This window comes from Myxocyprinus asiaticus, chromosome 17, assembly GCF_019703515.2.
Source record: "Myxocyprinus asiaticus isolate MX2 ecotype Aquarium Trade chromosome 17, UBuf_Myxa_2, whole genome shotgun sequence".
Lineage (NCBI taxonomy): Eukaryota > Metazoa > Chordata > Actinopteri > Cypriniformes > Catostomidae > Myxocyprinus > Myxocyprinus asiaticus.
This window is the reverse complement of record NC_059360.1, coordinates 12,274,705-12,292,770: the sequence shown is the minus strand read 5'-3', so window position 1 is coordinate 12,292,770 and position 18,066 is coordinate 12,274,705.

The following is an 18,066-nucleotide window of genomic DNA, read 5'->3' as shown; positions in this document are numbered from 1 at the left end:
TGCTTACCAGGACGACCTCCTCGTCCTCCCTGACCTTGCACAGGGTCTGTGCGAGCAGGCTCACTGGGGGAAAACGCATATTTGCGAATGCCAGGGGACCAGCTATGTGCCAGCACGTCTATACCAAGGAAGGCCTCGGTCAGGGCGTACCAGAGCGGGCAGTGGGGAGGATTCTTGGAAGGCGAAAAGGTGCACCTGTGCCTGTCGAATCAACTCCAAATCAGCTGGACCACCTGAAGGTGGAGTCTCCACTCTCCCTTGAGGGTAACCTGTTGTGACGGCGCGTCCGCCGAAGTGTTGAGGTTGCCCGGGATGTGAGTGGCTTGCAGCGACTTGGTGCTGCTGACTCCGTTGGAGGAGACGGCGGGCGAGTTGTGACATACAGCGGGAGCGCAGACCGCCTTGGCGGTTGACATATGCTACCGCTGCCGTGCTGTCTGTCCGAACTAGCACGTGCTTGCCCTGGATCAACGGCCGGAACCTCCGCAGGGCGAGCAGAATTGCCAGTAACTCGAGGCAGTTGATGTGCCAACGCAGCCGTGGACCTGTCCAGAGGCCGGCGGCTGCGTGTCCATTGCCAACAGCGCCCCAGCCCGTTTTGGAGGCGTCTGTCGTGACCATGACGCGCCTGGAGACCAGTTCTAGGGGAACACCTGCTCGTAGAAACGAGAGGTCGGTCCAAGGGCTGAAAAGACGGTGACAGACTGACGTAATGGCCACGCGGTGTGTCCCGTGGTGCCATGCCCATCTCGGGACTCGAGTCTGGAGCCAGTGCTGAAGCGGCCTCATATGCATCAACCCAAGCGGGGTGGCCACCGCCGAGGATGCCATATGCCCCAGGAGCCTCTGAAAAAGTTTCAGTGGAACCGCTGTTTTCTGTTTGAATGCCTTCAAACAGGCCAGCACCGATTGGGCGCAGTCGTTCGTAAGGTGCGCCGTCAAGGAGACTGAGTCCAACTCCAAACCGAGAAAAGAGATGCTCTGAACCGGAAAGAGCTTGCTCTTTTCCCAGTTGACCCGAAGCCCTAGTCGGCTGAGGTGTGAGAGCACCAGGTCCCTGTGTGCGCATAACACGTCTCGAGAGTGAGCTAAGATTAGCCAGTCGTCGAGATAGTTGAGAATGCGAATGCCCACCTCCCTTAACGGGGCAAGGGCAGCCTCTGCGATCTTCGTAAAGACGCGAGAAGACAGGGACAGGCCGAAATGGAGGACTTTGTACTGATACGCCTGACGCGAACCACAGGAAGGGTCTGTGTCGAGGAAGGATCGAGACGTGAAAGTACGTATCCTTCGTGTCTACTGCCGCGAACCAATCTTGATGCTGGACACTCGCTAGAATGCGTCTTTGCGTCAGCATCTTGAACGGGAGTCTGTGTAAAGCCCGGTTCAGTACTCGCAGGTCCAAGATTGGCCGCAACCCACCGCCTTTTTTCGGTACAATGAAGTAGGGTCTGTAAAACCCTTTCTTCATCTCGGCTGGAGGGACAGATTCTATCGCATACTTCCATAGGAGGGTAGCGATCTCCGCGCAAGGTAGCAGCGTTTTCGTCTTTCACCAAGGTGAAGTGGACACCGTTGGACCTGGGCGGATGCCCGGCAAAGTGAATCGCGCAGCCGAGTCGGACAGTCCGGACCAGCCCTCGTGACGGACTGGAAAGCGCAAGCCATGCGTCCAAGTTCCGCGCAAGGGGGACCAAAGGGAAAACATCATCGGATGTACTGGCAGGTGGGGCCTCACGGCGGGGCAGAGCTCGAGGAGCCACACCACATCGTGGCCGTGCTGAGTCCGAGGACATCGAAGCACTTACCTGGCTCCTTGTGACCACCCCTGGAACAGCCTGGGACGGGGGAGGAAGAGGCCTGTCCTCGTGACCTGTGGAGACTGTCACATCGGGGGCGGATATGTGCCACAGCTGGGTGCTCAGGGCGGGAGACCGCCGCTGGACCGCCAACCTGCCAAATGGAGTGATGGACGGTGGTCGTGATGCCAGCCGTACACACCGGATATGTGACCCAGGGAACAAGGAAACCACTCTTGCTGAGCTCTTGAGTACTGCAGCCACTTGGGCATGCAGCGCAATTAAATGCAAAAGGTTACAAAAATATGGAGATCTGCTTACCAGCTCCAGGGCAGCGGGTTTCGTTGTCCCTGGGTCACCCGTCTCAAGGGCGCTTTGAAGCCTTTCATGGGTTCTGGGCGGCCGCGAGACGGGTGGCATCTGTTTCCTGCGGTGGGCTCCACGCCGGGGCCAGGCCGAAGGGGCGGGCTGCAGCGGAGCCGGTGCAGTCACCGCAGGGGGACACCCTTGGCAATGAGTAGATGGGGTGCAGGATCTTGAGCCGCGCCGGGGCAGGATAAGCCGGCTAGCATCCATCTACTGCTCTACCATCGAGAACTGCTGGGCAAAGTCCTCGATGGTGTCACCGAATAGGCCCGCCTGGGAAATGGGGGCAGCAAGGAATCATGTCTTGTCAGCCTCACCCATCTCGACCAGGTTGAGCCAAAGGTGGCGCTCCTGGACCATTAGTGTGGCCATCGTCCACCCGAGAGACCGCGCCGTGACCTCCGTCCCTCGGAGAACGAGGTCGGTCGCCGAGCGCAGTTCCTGCATCAATCCCGGGGCGGAACTACCCTCGTGCAGTTCCTTTAGCACCTTGGCGGACTTGCAGGAGAGCCATGGCGTGCAGGGTGGAGGCGGCTTGTCCAGCGGCACCATAGGACTTGGCCGTCAGAGACGACGTAAACCTACAGGCCTTGGACAGGGGCTTTTGGCACCCACGCCAGGTGGCGGCGCTCTGCGGGCATAGGTGCACCGCGAGCGCCTTTATCCACCGGGGGATTGCCGAATAACCTTTGGCCGCCCTACCATCGTGGGTAGTGAGAGCGGGGAAGCTGAAAAGATCGGGACCGGGCAGTAAAAAGTGCCTCACGCGACCTTGTCAGCTCTTCATGCACTTCCGGGAAGAAAGGAACGGGGCGGGGCGTGGCTTTGAGCGGCACCGCGAGCCCAGGAACCAATCACCGAGGGTTCAGGGAAGAGCGGTGAAATCCACTCTAACCGACGCTTGCGGCAGCCCGGGAAAGCATGTCGTCATCTCCGCGTCAGCCTGTGACTGGGCGATCGACCCTGAAGGGAGGAGCCCAGCTGAGGCTTCCGACTGGACGAGCCCGCTCTCCGATGCTGCGCTCGAGAGCTCATCACTTTCGCGGGCTCTGAATAAGAGGTCGAACTCGCCGTGAGACGAGCCGGCGGACTCACCCGGAAGCCCGATCGGGGCAGACGAGCGTGCTGGGGAATGGGAGGTCCGCGGTAGGATACCCGGCGGAGGCGGTCCCATTGGGGTCCCCAAATCGCCCCCAGTGCTAGCCGCGCTAGCCTCAAACCCGTGGGTAAAAGGACCGAGGCGGGAGCCTCTGGGGTGGCTCGCTTTCTTACGAAGGCGAGCCGCGACCGCAACGTTGCCATGGACATATTCTCGCAATGAGAACATGACCATCCACGAACGCTGTCTCCGCGTGAGCAGTGCCCAGACACGAAAGACAGTGATCGTGACCGTTAGAAGGCGAGAGATAACGAGCACAACCAGGAATAACACACAATCGGAAAAGCATCTTTAAAAAGACGCGTCTTTAAAAAGACGTTCCGTGTGTGCGCTCTTTTAGAGAAATATATACTCTTTTAGAGGGGAAAAATGCTCTTTCAGATAATATACTCTCTAGTTTTTCTGCCGAAGCGCCCAGGGGCATTCTCTGCAGTGCACCAGTGCAGAGGACGGAGAAGCCACTGAAATGCGCCATCAGATCCAGCAGAGGTGAATGAACAGTAGTATTCAGCTCAGTGAGCATGACCGTTCGGCTCCGAAGAGAAAATCTGAATGAGTGGTTGCATACCAGCTCCTTTTATACCCGCATGTTCGGGGGAGTGGCATGCAAATACCACTCGCCAATTTTCATTGGCCTTTTAACAAAGACCAGAGGTGTCTCGGGCTCCCAAGAGTGACCCCTAGTGTCACTACATCGACTCCAACGTCGAGTGAGTGACAGATAGGGAACTAAATCACAACACAAATTAGAATGCTATAGAAGCCTAAAAAGAAAATATGAATTATCAGTGTATCTGTCCACCATCAGAGATGTAAAACAGAGGGACATCCTGACCAAATGCAGGCTGAGGTATCATAACCTCGCTATAAAAAGTGGGAGACTTAAAATGTCTTGGCTCCCAAGAGAAAACAGGACATGTGTTCACTGCCAGAATGGAGAGGTTGAAACAGAGATGCACTTTCTCCTCCACTGTGGAAAATATAATTTAATTAAAAATTCATTCTTCACAAAATGCAGTGAATCTATACCTGAAATATGTGAACTGTCTGAAACTGAACAAATTCAAATATTTTTAGGAGAGAAAGAACACATGGCCCTTCAGCTGCTAAATATTTCACACTCTGCCATAACCTGAGAGAAAGAACTCCGAGCCAATAAACCAAACTTTTTCACTTAAATATATACATTAGTTCATATATTATTGCATTATATATACTGTATATATTACTGTGTATCAGTTACATGTGATTTAAAATATTTACATACAATGCATTTTTTTGTTAATTAATGTGTTCTAAATATCCACAGTTTAAATTAGTTGATTAATGTTTATACACGTTTCTGCTCTGTTTGATTTGATTTTAACTTGTGCTTTGCACATTGTAACACAGTCATGTCAATAAAGCAATTGAAATTGAATTAAATTGAGAGAGAGAGAGAGAGAGAGAGAGAGAGAGAGAGAGAATTTAATTTAATTTTAAATCACCTTTTATTACAAAAATTCATCAGTACACTTTTTTCCAACAATTACAAAAAGATACCTTATATCACATCAGTAACAAAGAAATCACTACAATAAATAAAATTACATCAAATTTGTAAAGAATAACTCTTCTTCAACAACAGAGCACAACTCTCCATTGCCACACCATTTTATCTCAAATTTTAAAACACTCATGATTTCACTAGATTTAAAAACAGTATTACTACATTGTCACCCAACAATATTTCAAACTTGTTTTTCCTGCTCATGTAAATGGCTAGTTTTGCCAGACCTAAAACAAAATGTAAAAGTTGACAGGTAAAACTCTTCATTTTGACAAATTTGAAACCAAAAATAAAAACCTCCATAGAAAACAATTCATCAAAAGAGTTAAACAAATTTTGCATTATTAAAAATAAAGGTTTCAATCTATTACAATCCATAAAAGCATGAAAAACAGTTTCTCTTTTTAGGCAGAAAGGACAGTTTACACTAACTTCAGGATTAAGAACTGCAATAAAAGCATTAACCGCGATGGCACAATGAAAAAGTCTCCACTGTATAACCCCTGCCCTTTTAGATAATGGTGGCTTATACAGTGACCTCCATTCAGGTTTCACATTCTCATCTACATTCAGTAATCTGCGCCAAGTCGTGTCAACTTTGTCATTTAGTACCTTTTTATTAAAAACTTTAATACATATTTTATAAAATGATTTACCTTTTACTGTACACAAGTCCAGACACAAAGGTCTTTCAGCATCTAAGAAATTACCCTTACAACCTTCTAGTTTGGGCAACATGGTTAAAATAGGAAAAGAGTCTTCCGTATTAGGAGTGTTTAGCCCTCCATGACTGTCCATCAGTAGATCTTTTTCTTCATAACTGAGCAACGAATTCCAGTTCTTTAGCATTTGTTCAACAGTCCGCAGGGATCTGACCTTTAGACAAGAGGCCACTTCTATTTTTCCAAAGTCCATCCCAGCTATATTAATCAGACAACCAAAAGTGATGATCTTTGCCTTCAACAACAGTGAATTATGTCCATGAAAGGGGTAACTTTCTCTTGTTAAGTCAAAACGAGCTCCGTTTATTAATGGCTTCTCCAACAGCCAATGAAGAGAAGGTGTTTTTTCATCTCTCTGTGAATCAACGAGACGCCAAACCTTAAAAAGATAATAATAAAACACTGGCAGTCCGTTTACATTCAATTGAAGAGGGTCCATTAAAAACAGGGATTTGTCCAACCCCAGTCCTTCAGCTCTGCATAAAATGGAACATGTAACAGCCTGCCATCCATTCATTGATGACCCATACAGCAATTTTTGTAGAAATTGTAAACGAAAAGCTGCTATTCTACTTTTCAAATGTATTAATCCATGTCCACCCTCTTCTTTAGGTAGATTCAACACACTCTGTGGGACCCAATGCAATTTATCCCAAAAAAATATCTACCAAGAACCCTTGAATTTTTGTTAGACGTTGTGGAGGAGGATCCAAACATGCCAGTTTATGCCAAATTCAAGAAGCTATTAAATTATTTACAATTAATGTTCCTTCCTTTGTAAGACATCTTTGGTGTTAGCCACTTTCATTTCTCAAGCCTACCTTTCAATTTATCAATAACTCCTTCCCAATTCTTCTGAATGTACATTTCATCTCCCAAATACACTCCTAGGTACTTAAAACCTCCTTTTCACCAGGCTAAACCATCAGGAAGGTTTGGTTTCTTTTCTGACCAATTATCAATTAGGATTGCTTCACTTTTATTCCAATTAATCTTTGCTGATGATAAAACTTTAAAATCTTCTAAAAGTTTCATTAAAAACTGCACATCATTTTGTCCACTGATTAAAACTACCACATCATCAGCATAAGCAGACAAGCAAATGTTGTTTTTAAAGATAGGTACATTCAAACCACAAATCTTTTCTCTTAAGTTTTGCGACAAAGGTTCTATAGCGAGTGCATAAAACATTCCAGATAATGAACAGCCCTGCCTAATTCTCCTACAGACTTTAAAAGGAGTGCATAAGCCACCGTTTATCTTTAGCACACTCTCAACATCATCATAAAGCACTTTTACTTTAACAATAAAATCCTTACAAAATCCAAATGCTTCTAAAGATCTCCACAAATAAAAATTTCCAACTCTATCAAATGCTTTTTCCTGGTCTATTGAAATAAGCCCAGTATTAATGTTGAATAACTTGGAGACATCAAAAATATCCCGAATAAGGGTAATGTTATCAAAAATAGACCTACCAGGGACACAATAACTCTGATCCGGATGCACCACTTGATCTATTACTTTAGCTAATTTAGTTGCTAATGCCTTAGAGAGCAATTTGTAATCAGAGCAGAGGAGTGAAACAGGTCTCCAGTTCTTAATTTCTAAAAGATCTCCTTTTTTTAGGAAGAAGAGTGATTACCGCTCTATGGCTACTCAATGGCAACTTACCTGTGCCCAAACTGTCATTAATTACCTGCAATAGGTCCTCCCCTAACTCTGTCCAAAAAAACATATACAATTTGACAGGTAAACCATCCATTCCTGGTGCTTTCCCAGACTCCATGCCTTGCAGAGCTCTATGCAACTCCCCCAGGCTTGAAGCACCTGAGTGCTTTGCATTTGCTTCCTCTGACACTTGAGTCAACCTATCAAAAAAAAATAAATAAATAAAATAAAAAAAAAAAACTCACTCTTGTATACATTTTTATACAAATCACAAGCTCTTGTTCTTATTTCTGCTTTATTAGATAAAATCACTCCTATCTCAGAGCGCAAAGCATGCAAAAAACGTTTTTGCCCATTTTTTTTTCCAGACTAAAAAAATATTTAGATGGTGCATCCATCTGCTCAACACTTAAAAAACGTGACTGGACCAGCGCTCCTTGTGCTTTTACCCCCAGTAGGTCCGCTAGCTGAGTTCATGCATCTTAATAATCTTAATAAGATGTTCACGTGAAGGCAAATTCAGCGCGAGGTCTACATCAGCATCATCATGTAAACTGAGCATCTGAAAGACACGACATGTTTCAGCAGAGGAGAATCTCCCCAAATTGAGGAGACCAATTTTCCGTAGTGAAACAGTGTTTGTTTCAGAATCTCGTCACTGATTAACAGCGGAACATTGGAGAGAGTGACCCTTTTTAACGGTAATGAAAGTGGCAGAACAGGGGTAAAAACACTGTCAATACTAATTCCCCTCTGAACTACCCCATTAGCTTTCTCTATTGTATTTAGAAAAACAACTATAGCGCTGTTCATTCTAGAGGCAGACAGGACATTCTCATGGCCCAGAATTTCACCCACAGCCAACAGCTCTCCACACTCACAGCAGCCGCCACTTTAACTCCGTGACGATGTGTGAGTGCACTCAAACCTTGCGCACCTGCAGCCTACATAGAGTGTAATAATGTCTCTCAATATTAATAAAAGTTCTTATAAAGGAATATCTGTAGTTTACAGTGAGGAAATTATGTGGGTTCATTTCTGAAATATCAGCAAAGCATGATTAAACTTGGTTCAATGAGCCTGTATGATAATGTCGGACATGTAACAGGTTGATGAATACACATCCTCACACATTTAACACATTTCTAAAGCCTAAGAATTTGGGTACTTAGAAATGAAAACTACCATCAGACATACAATATACAGTTGTGCTCAAAAGTTTGCATACCCTGGCAGAAATTGTGAAATTTTGGCATTGATTTTGAAAATATGACTCATCATGCAAAAATACTGTCTTTTATTTAAGGATAGTGATCATATGAAGCCATTTATTATCACATAGTTATTTGGCTCCTTTTTAAATCATAATGTTAACAGAAATCACCCAAATGTCCCTGATCAAAAGTTTACATACCCTTGAATGTTTGGCCTTGTTACAGACACACAAGGTGACACAAACAGGTTTAAATGGCATTAAAGGTTAATTTCCCACACCTGTGGCTTTTTAAATTGCAATTAGTGTCTGTGTATAAATAGTCAATGAGTTTGTTAGCTCTCACGTGGATGCACTGAGCAGGCTAGATACTAAGCCATGGGGAGCAGAAAAGAACTGTCAAAAGACCTGCGTAACAAGGTAATGGAACTTTATAAAGATGGAAAAGGATATAAAAAGATATCCAAAGCCTTGAAAATGCCAGTCAGTACTGTTCAATCACTTATTAAGAAATGGAAAATTCGGGGATCTCTTGATACCAAGCCAAGATCAGGTAGACCAAGAAAGATTTCAGCCACAACTGCCAGAAGTATTGTTCGGGATTCAAAGAAAAACCCACAGGTAACCTCAGGAGAAATACAGGCTGCTCTGGAAAAAGACAGTGTGGTTGTTTCAAGGAGCACAATATGACGATACTTGAACAAAAATGAGCTGCATGGTCGAGTTGCCAGAAAGAAGCCTTTACTGCACCAATGCCACAAAAAAGCCCGGTTACAATATGCCCGACAACATCTTGACACACCTCACAACTTCTGGCACACTGTAATTCGGAGTGACAAGACCAAAATAGAGCTTTATGGTCACAACCATAAGTGCTATGTTTGGAGAGGGGTCAACAAGGCCTATAGTGAAAAGAATACCATCCCCACTGTGAAGCATGGTGGTGGCTCACTGATGTTTTGTGGGTGTGTGAGCTCTAAAGGCACGGGGAATCTTGTGAAAATTGATGGCAAGATGAATGCAGCATGTTATCAGAAAATACTGGCAGACAATTTGCATTCTTCTGCACGAAAGCTGCGCATGGGACGCTCTTGGACTTTCCAGCATGACAATGACCCTAAGCACAAGGCCAAGTTGACCCTCCAGTGGTTACAGCAGAAAAAGGTGAAGGTTCTGGAGTGGCCATTACAGTCTCCTGACCTTAATATCATCAAGACACTCTGGGGAGATCTCAAACGTGCGGTTCATGCAATACGACCAAAGACTTTGCATGACCTGGAGGCATTTTGCCAAGACGAATGGGCAGCTATACCACCTGCAAGAATTTGGGGCCTCATAGACAACTATTACAAAAGACTGCATGCTGTCATTGATGCTAAAGGGGGCAATACACAGTATTAAGAACTAAGGGTATGCAGACTATTGAACAGGGGTCATTTAATTTTTTTCTTTGTTGCCATGTTTTGTTTTATAATTGTGCCATTCTGTTATAACTTGCAGTTGAATATGAATCCCATAAGAAATATAAAAGAAATGTGTTTTGCCTGCTCACTCATGTTTTCTTTAAAAATGGTACATATATTACCAATTCTCCAAGGGTATGCAAACTTTTGAGCACAACTGTATGTCTTAAATGCTTAAATATTAACCCACATACAACAAATAATAATATTTTACTTCAATATGATAATATTCTATTTCAAAACTTAATAACAGCCATTTCCGATAGAACAATATTATTTACTGCATTCAAAATAAATGCAACGACATAATTTTAGCAGCATGACATTATTTTTATTCACTTATCCTTTCACAAACAATAGTCCATGCGCTGATGTGGTGAAGACAGGTCCCGTTCCTCCCGTTATATCGTATATGGTGGTCTTGATCATCGTTATATCATATTTGAGCTCATATCTGTCACAGTGACAGCACTTTGGAAATTAAAAACAGCCATTTGTGATCGGAGTTTGCACGATTTTTTCATAAAAAAATGGGAATATCAACCAACAGCTTCTGCGGGTCAGTTGGGTCTAATAGAGCAGACGCGACAACAATGACGGTGACCCATGAATTATCATCATTTATGTAAAATCCTGAATCTTCCCTGATGCAACGATCTGGTGGAAATTTAAAGAAGCCCTAATCTCCAATAATCTGTGGGAAACAGGGTGTTTCAACCCCACAAACGGCACTTTTTGAACAGTTTCAGCGCAATTTAAGCGAAGCGAGACATAGCTCTTAACACATCTGCACTGCTCTTACACTTAAGTTTAGAACGGCACGTACACAAGCGGAGTGATACACACAGTGAAGCATCCGAGTGCTGATATCTATCTATATGTATATATTAAAATATATTCATATTTAGCATCAATTTGATTCTGCAGCAGACAAGATGATAAAAACAAGATAATAACAAATGATAAAACATTCAGTCATGCTTTACTGAAAACAATATCCTTCCCCTAGTGCTGCCCATGATTGTCCCTCCTTTTCTCGAGGTTACAGTGACACACTTACAGTGGAAGTGAATATGGTCAATTTTTGGAGGGTTTAAAGGCAACCTGGAATATTTGTTTAAAACGAACTTTTCATTAGGACAGTGGTAATGATGGCAGTTTTGTGCTGTGTAATCAGTAATGGTTTTCTAGTCTTGGTAGAAGTGAGTGATGTGGTAGACACCTCTAAGTAATTATGTATTCTTTCAATGTGATTATCCTTTTGATGTCACATCCTGTATAACAGCTTTATGAGACATACAACTCAGTCTACACTCTCAACAAGACTCATCATGATCAAAACCATTATACCATTACTTATATCACTGCACTGGTGGCAAGGTATCTAAATGTCTTTGAAATTGTGTCCATGATTCACTTTTTTTTTTAACTCTTTACTTATTACTCTGTTTTTTATCTTTTATTTTTTTTATTTTTTATTTTTAGGTATTGAAGGTGGGAGTGATGTTTTGCAAACACCTAGTATTCTTTATGAACTAAAGGGGAGTTTTGCCCAAATCAACTGCACACACAATAAGGGTTCATCCTACAGACTGATGTACTGGTACCAGCAGCTACAAGGACAGCCTATGAGACTCGTAGCATTCACAACTACTTATACCGATCCAGAATATGAAAATTATGTTCCAAATAAATTCTTGGCCACTAAAAAAGTCCCTGAGAGTGGATCTTTTACTGTGATGGACTTGAAGCCAAGTGATAGTGCCACCTACTTCTGTTCAGTGAGTGAGCACACAGTGTATCAAACTCTGGCAAGAGTTGTACTAAAAGTGTCTTAAAATGAGAGTACAACATTGATCAGCAGAGGGCAATGTGGTTCAAATAATTTTTAGCCTCACCTGCAAAATGAATGTCTCAATTTTACAGCTGTTTTGCATGAAATTATGCTTAAAACAATAAACTTGTCTCATAGCTTATGACTCAAATGGGCCCAAAAATATCATAAAAGTTGTCCATGTGGTTTGTGCATCATACTCCAAGTGTTCCGAAGGCATTCAATGGGGTTTGGTGAAAATCACCCATAATTAAATAAGTAATTGTTCACTGAAAAGCTGTAAGTCTGTAGCATATTCATGAGCGCTATGAGAGAAGCTCATGCACAGTGGCTTCCATGTTCATGTGAGAACTTGCATTGTTTAGAGCTGTTTCACCACTTTGTGATGTTAGTGTTCTTTGGGGTCCTTTTTTAAGCCTTAACATGAGGCACAATCCACAGTGATTGTTTTGAAAAGATAGGCCATGATATTCATTATAGCATTCCTTTTGTGTTCTGCATAAGAAAGAAAGTCTTACCGTTTTAGAACAATAGGAGGGTGAGTAAATTATGACATAATTTTCATTTTTGGGTGGACTATTTCTTTAACGGTACAAAGGTATTTTTGGGCGGGTTTTGGAAATATGGAGCATGTTTATTGGCTAAGTTCCAGAATGGAATTCCAGAACATTTTTTGAACATACTTTATTTAAGAAGATATTTCTAATAAATAATAGATAATCAGCTTTTTTTTTTTTCTGCTTTTTTTTTTTTTTTTTTTGTGATCTGGAGAATGCAGTCTCAGTATCACCTGAAATTTAGAAGCAGATTCAATTGCGCAGAGTGTAAACATTACATTAGCTTCTTATATATAACTTTTTCTACACTTTAAAACTACATGACAGATTTTTTTTTTTTTTTTTTTTTACAGAGGATACATTCTGAGCCAACGAATCAAGGGCTGATCTTTCAGGAAAGTATCTAAATTGGAAGTTGACTCCTCCCTCTTGTGTCTTTAATTCATCGTAGAAGGACTTTGCACAAAGAACCAACATGAAGAACACTCTACTAAGCATCTCTGTATATCTAATATGGCTTACAGGTAATAATAAAACAATAGGCTATTGTGCAAACCGTGATATTAACTGTGATTAAACTTTTCATTTTGCCTATTTCAACATTACAACACATGTCTGGTTTATTCTCCACAGCAGCGGGTCACACTAAAAATGTTCTCCAGACTCCTAGTGACCTCATAAAGAACCAAGATGAATCTGCTGTGATCAAATGTGAGCACAGTATACAGAACTATAACCAAATTCTGTGGTACAAACAAAGTCAAGACATCATGGGATTACAGTTGCTGGGATACCTTAATTTTAATGATGAGAAAAAAGAGCCTGCATTTGAAAACAAGATCAAATTGGAGGGAAATGCAAAGAAAAACGGCACTCTGACTATTAGCACTCTCACAGTGAATGACAATGCAGTGTATTTCTGTGCAGCATACTACACAATGCTCAGAATCAACTATGTGTAATACAAAAACCCTTTTTAACAGGCTTGTTTCAGTGAATAACAAATGATCTACCTCTCCACACCTGCAGGCTTTGATTCAGTGCCAAAAATTAACACAATAGGTCTAGCATGCTTACAGTTTATAAGCTTATTTATAAATTCATACCCTTATGAATTAAGGGTTCCTTTTAAATTCCACTGAACTGAGGTGGCAAACAGGAAGAAGAACTGTATTTCAAATTTGCATTTAAGGGTGTAGCAATTTATTATGAATTATTTAAAAACATGTTATCATAAATGGCATATACATTTCCAGAAACATTAAATGAGATTTGAGTAATAATTGTTGAAATGCCACCAATAAATACATTTGTGTTTACAGTAATTTTGCCTATAAATGTAATTTTATTGAATAAATCAACTTTTATTTATAGACCCAGGTGGAAGAAATCATTTAATTTGAATTTCTTTGAAATGCAGTTCAGTAAATTTCTATCCTGTCATTCCAATTCATGTTCCAATTCATTAACTCAATTCTTGAATCCTGAATTTTGCCCAATTCTGCTAAATGATGATTTATGTTCTGCCTGAGATCATCTCTACCATAATAATGATGTCACATCCTGTATTACCAGCTAAAATTTAAATCATCATGCAAGATTATGGTTTAGCCCATCCTGCTGCAATGTACAGTAACATGAGGAGCATTATTCTGTTGATCATGTCTCTGCATTGGGACCAGAGTATTCAAATGATCTCCATGACACTGAACATAATATAATGTCTTAAAATTGTTAGAGAAACATTTTATTTTCCACTCTACTGTATATTGTCTGTTGCAGGTGCCAGTGATGTTTTACAAATACCAAGTGTTGTCATGGCATCTGAGTTCTGCTCAGATGAAATGTATGCACAGGAAGGATTCTACATACACGCAGATGTACTGGTATTGACAATGGCAAGGACAAATGACTCTTACAGCGTTCACAACCACTTCACCACCAATCCAGACTATGGAGATTGTGACCCAGTCAAATTCTTTGCCAATAAAACAATTCCAGAGAGTGGATCTCTGACTGTGAACAAAGTAGAGTCAGATGATAGTGCCATCTATATCTGCTCAGTGAGACAGCACACAGTGTAGTGAACTCTGGATAAAGGTATACAAAAACTGCTGCCTTTATATAGATCAACAGGGAGCAATGCGATTCAACAAACCTGGAGCCTTGTAGTACATATTATGCTATGTGCTGTAGTAGGAATGTATAACTAAATCAAATAAAGAGATGCTTCTCTTCATCTCTTCAACTCTTCATCATTGTGAGATTTATGTTGCCCAACAGTTTTAGTTGCACATCAAGATATATCTGTTCAAAGTGCTTTTAAAGATTTTAGATTTCTTGGGCTGTTTAGACATTCATATTTTGGTCAAAGTATTTCTGAAACTCTACTTGAACTACCAAAGACCATACAAAATTGGCCAAACACTGAGTTTTAAACAGTTCAGCAACAGAATTTGCAATTGATGCTATTAATTATAACAAATAAAACAATCGGTCATTGAAGAACATGTATTGGTTGACTGATCTGAATCTGACACGTCCCCCTATGGTGGTCATCCAATGATAAGGTTGTAAATACAAATATAATTTCTTCTAAGTTCAGCAGTATCCTTTTCAAATGAAATTAATTGAGGTGATTGATGACTGAGTAAGGGCCACTCCACTGGTTCAAAGGATGGTATCCAGCAAAGTGGTGAAGATATCGGCACATTCGTTTTTTTCGGGCACGTGTGGTTGTATCATCTTAAACTATTTAGTTTAATTAAGACTATATCTCACTCCTTTATTAATTTAATCTGACTCCAATTGTATTAGACCTCGAATTTAGGTTGAGATTCCAATTATCATTGAATATTATTTGAGATTTTACCTAGAATTTCATACTTGATTATTTTAATTAATTCTCTACTTTAAATTGTGCTTGTTCATTCGGAATCCTGTCGCTTCAAATCTTGTGGCGGCCGAGTATGTGGACCCACATCACAAATTCATCAGTTTTGGGTCCAGCGAGAGGTAAATGACTAATACTATTTAGAATGAGTACTACTGCAGCTCATCTATTTCTAGTAGTTTTGCATAGTTCTATATATCTGTATACACATAATTAACATAATAATATCACTAGACAGAGGTAAACGACTAATACTATGGAAATAAGGCCAACCAGCATACCATGACCCAAATAGTAGTTTTGCTTACTGCTATAGTTTCCTATTACACTTTACTAGAGTAATATCAGCATTAAATGGAGGTTGTGACTAAGAACATTTGGATGGGTCGATCAACATTCCGTTGTCCCAAATAGTACTTTCATTTAGCCCTTACAGCCTATTACAGTTAACTAAAGCCTAATGGTTAGTCAGAAAGCTAAGATCTCAGCTGATGAGCATCATGCTCCATCAAACGCTGGGACTAACTCTGCTCGCAGATTTGCGGTAACATGGATTTCACGTAATCTACTGTGGTGAGCAGGGCAGAGCCGAGCGACGTCTGGGAAGTGCCAAATGACTTTCACCTGCATGACACACCGGTCTCGTGTTTCAGCAAGGGGCGGCAGGAGTACTTAAGGAGAGGAGAATGTGGCAGACAAGTGAGAGAGATGAGTGAAGCTGTTTGTGTGTTGAGCTGAAAAGCCAACAGAGTTTATGTGTAGTGAAGCTGAAAAGAAAACCTTTTGTGTACTGCTGAAAAGCGGCCTTATTGTGTGTGACTGAAAAGTGCAACAATAAATGTCTACGTGTTTTATCAAGCCGGCCCCAGCTTCCTCCTTTCCACGAACTGTTACACTGGTGCCGAAACCCAGTAAGGAAGGATGCCCCATCCAAGGAGGCCTCACCCCTGACTGGGGGCTGCAACACCGAGGGAGTGTTCGATCTGGTGGCGCTGGAGCGCTGTGTCAACCGGCAACCAGAAGGAATGGCTATGGGGTCCAGTGCCATTACCCAGCGTCGTGGACGGAAGCAGGACAGCGGGGCCAAGGACCACTCAATGGCATATCTGGGGCCGGTGAGCTCCTCTCTCTCTCCTCTCTCTCCCCTCTCTGCTCTCCCTTTTGTTATTCCCAACCCCCTCTTCCCTTTCTCCTCTCTTTCACCCTGTTCCCCCTCCCAGGCACACACAGGCAGAAGTTAACCACTTTAATTGTTTTTGGTAAAAAAAAAAAAATAGCAACGTGCAAAAGTGCAGAACAATCAACTACAAATAAAATCAAATATAAACAGTATCTTATATAAAAAATAAATGCAAATATATAAATTAAACAGATACCTAAATAATGACAAAATGAACATAGGAAACTGTAACAAGATAACAATAATGTTTCAAGAATAAAACTATGTACAGATGTGCAAAAGGTTAGGAAAAAATGATAACAATTCCAAAATAAACACTTTAATTTAGACTACCTCAACTTTATTTTTTATTTTTATTTTTTTTATTTTTTTGTGGTGAAAAACCTTTGATATTCAGCCTATAGGCCCTTTCTCACCTACAGTCCTGTACTTTTCCTTTAGCAACTTTCTACATGAGAACTCTTACGAGGAACAGAACACCCATGGAGTCTTTTCCCCTGCTGCTTCGCATTGCCACCGTAGTTACCACTGTAGTGACGTAATCTAGTATTAACCATTTTTCTTCTGACAAGATTGGAACGTGCAATTCAATATAAACAAAAAAAAAAAAAAAAACATAATCAACAACGCAGATGGAGGATGCTGGGATCAGAGTTACACTTTTATTAGGGCTGTTTTACATGAGCTTTGGCTGCATCCGAAAACATAAGCAGCTGCCTAATCAGTTAATGGTTTAAATGACAGCATCTTTGGATAAATGGAACTCTAAATGAAACTGGTCTCTAAACAGTTTAAAAAGCACCTTATTTCATCCTATCTCAGCCCCTGAAGGCAGCATTTTCCTGTTCTCGTTTTTCAACACAAGCTGCCACAGCAGCTCATTCGTTTTACAGCTCCGGCTTCATGCCACTTGAGCTCTATTACAGCTTTATTCTTATGCGAGAAAAACAAAGATTAACTATTTAATTCAATCATCATTTCAACGCTCCCCAGCGTTTCAGTCTGGTTCTCCCGCACAAGTGATTCCTGTCAACCTGATTACCTCACCGCGCAGCTCATTTAGGGCATGTTTCATTCAGCGATTCCGTTTCTTCCAACATGACTATCACAATTGTTCTCCCTTCAAAGCGCCCTTTGGAGTGTGATTTATTCCATTCGGAACACAAGAGCAATCATGCAACAAACAAACTCCTTCCAAACGACCACTATTTTAATTACAACATCTTTTCAAATCAACGCAGATATTTTAGCGCGAGCTTGCTGCCAGAGCAGCAGCCGCTCTGATCATTCTACAGCTCACTACAGGTATACACAGACTCTTTCTGAACAGACACGAGCCGAATTCGGCTCCACAAGAGGCGGATCACGCGCTGCGTCCAACTCATTCATAATCATTCCGCAAACGTGTCCTGCCTCCTCACAGTATTCGAGCTCACCTCACCACACAGCCCCGATAACCATGAAGCAAGCATTTCTACAAACTTCTACTCATCTAGACCATAACATGACATTTCTCCTCCCACCCAGGACAAACGCTTCACGCAGGTAAAATTAATACATCATTTTATTTTACAGACAAGTAATTTCTACTCTTGCCTGAATCATTGGATTACTAACCCTTAACAAGCTCAACCATAGAACCTAAATACTGCATAACTTT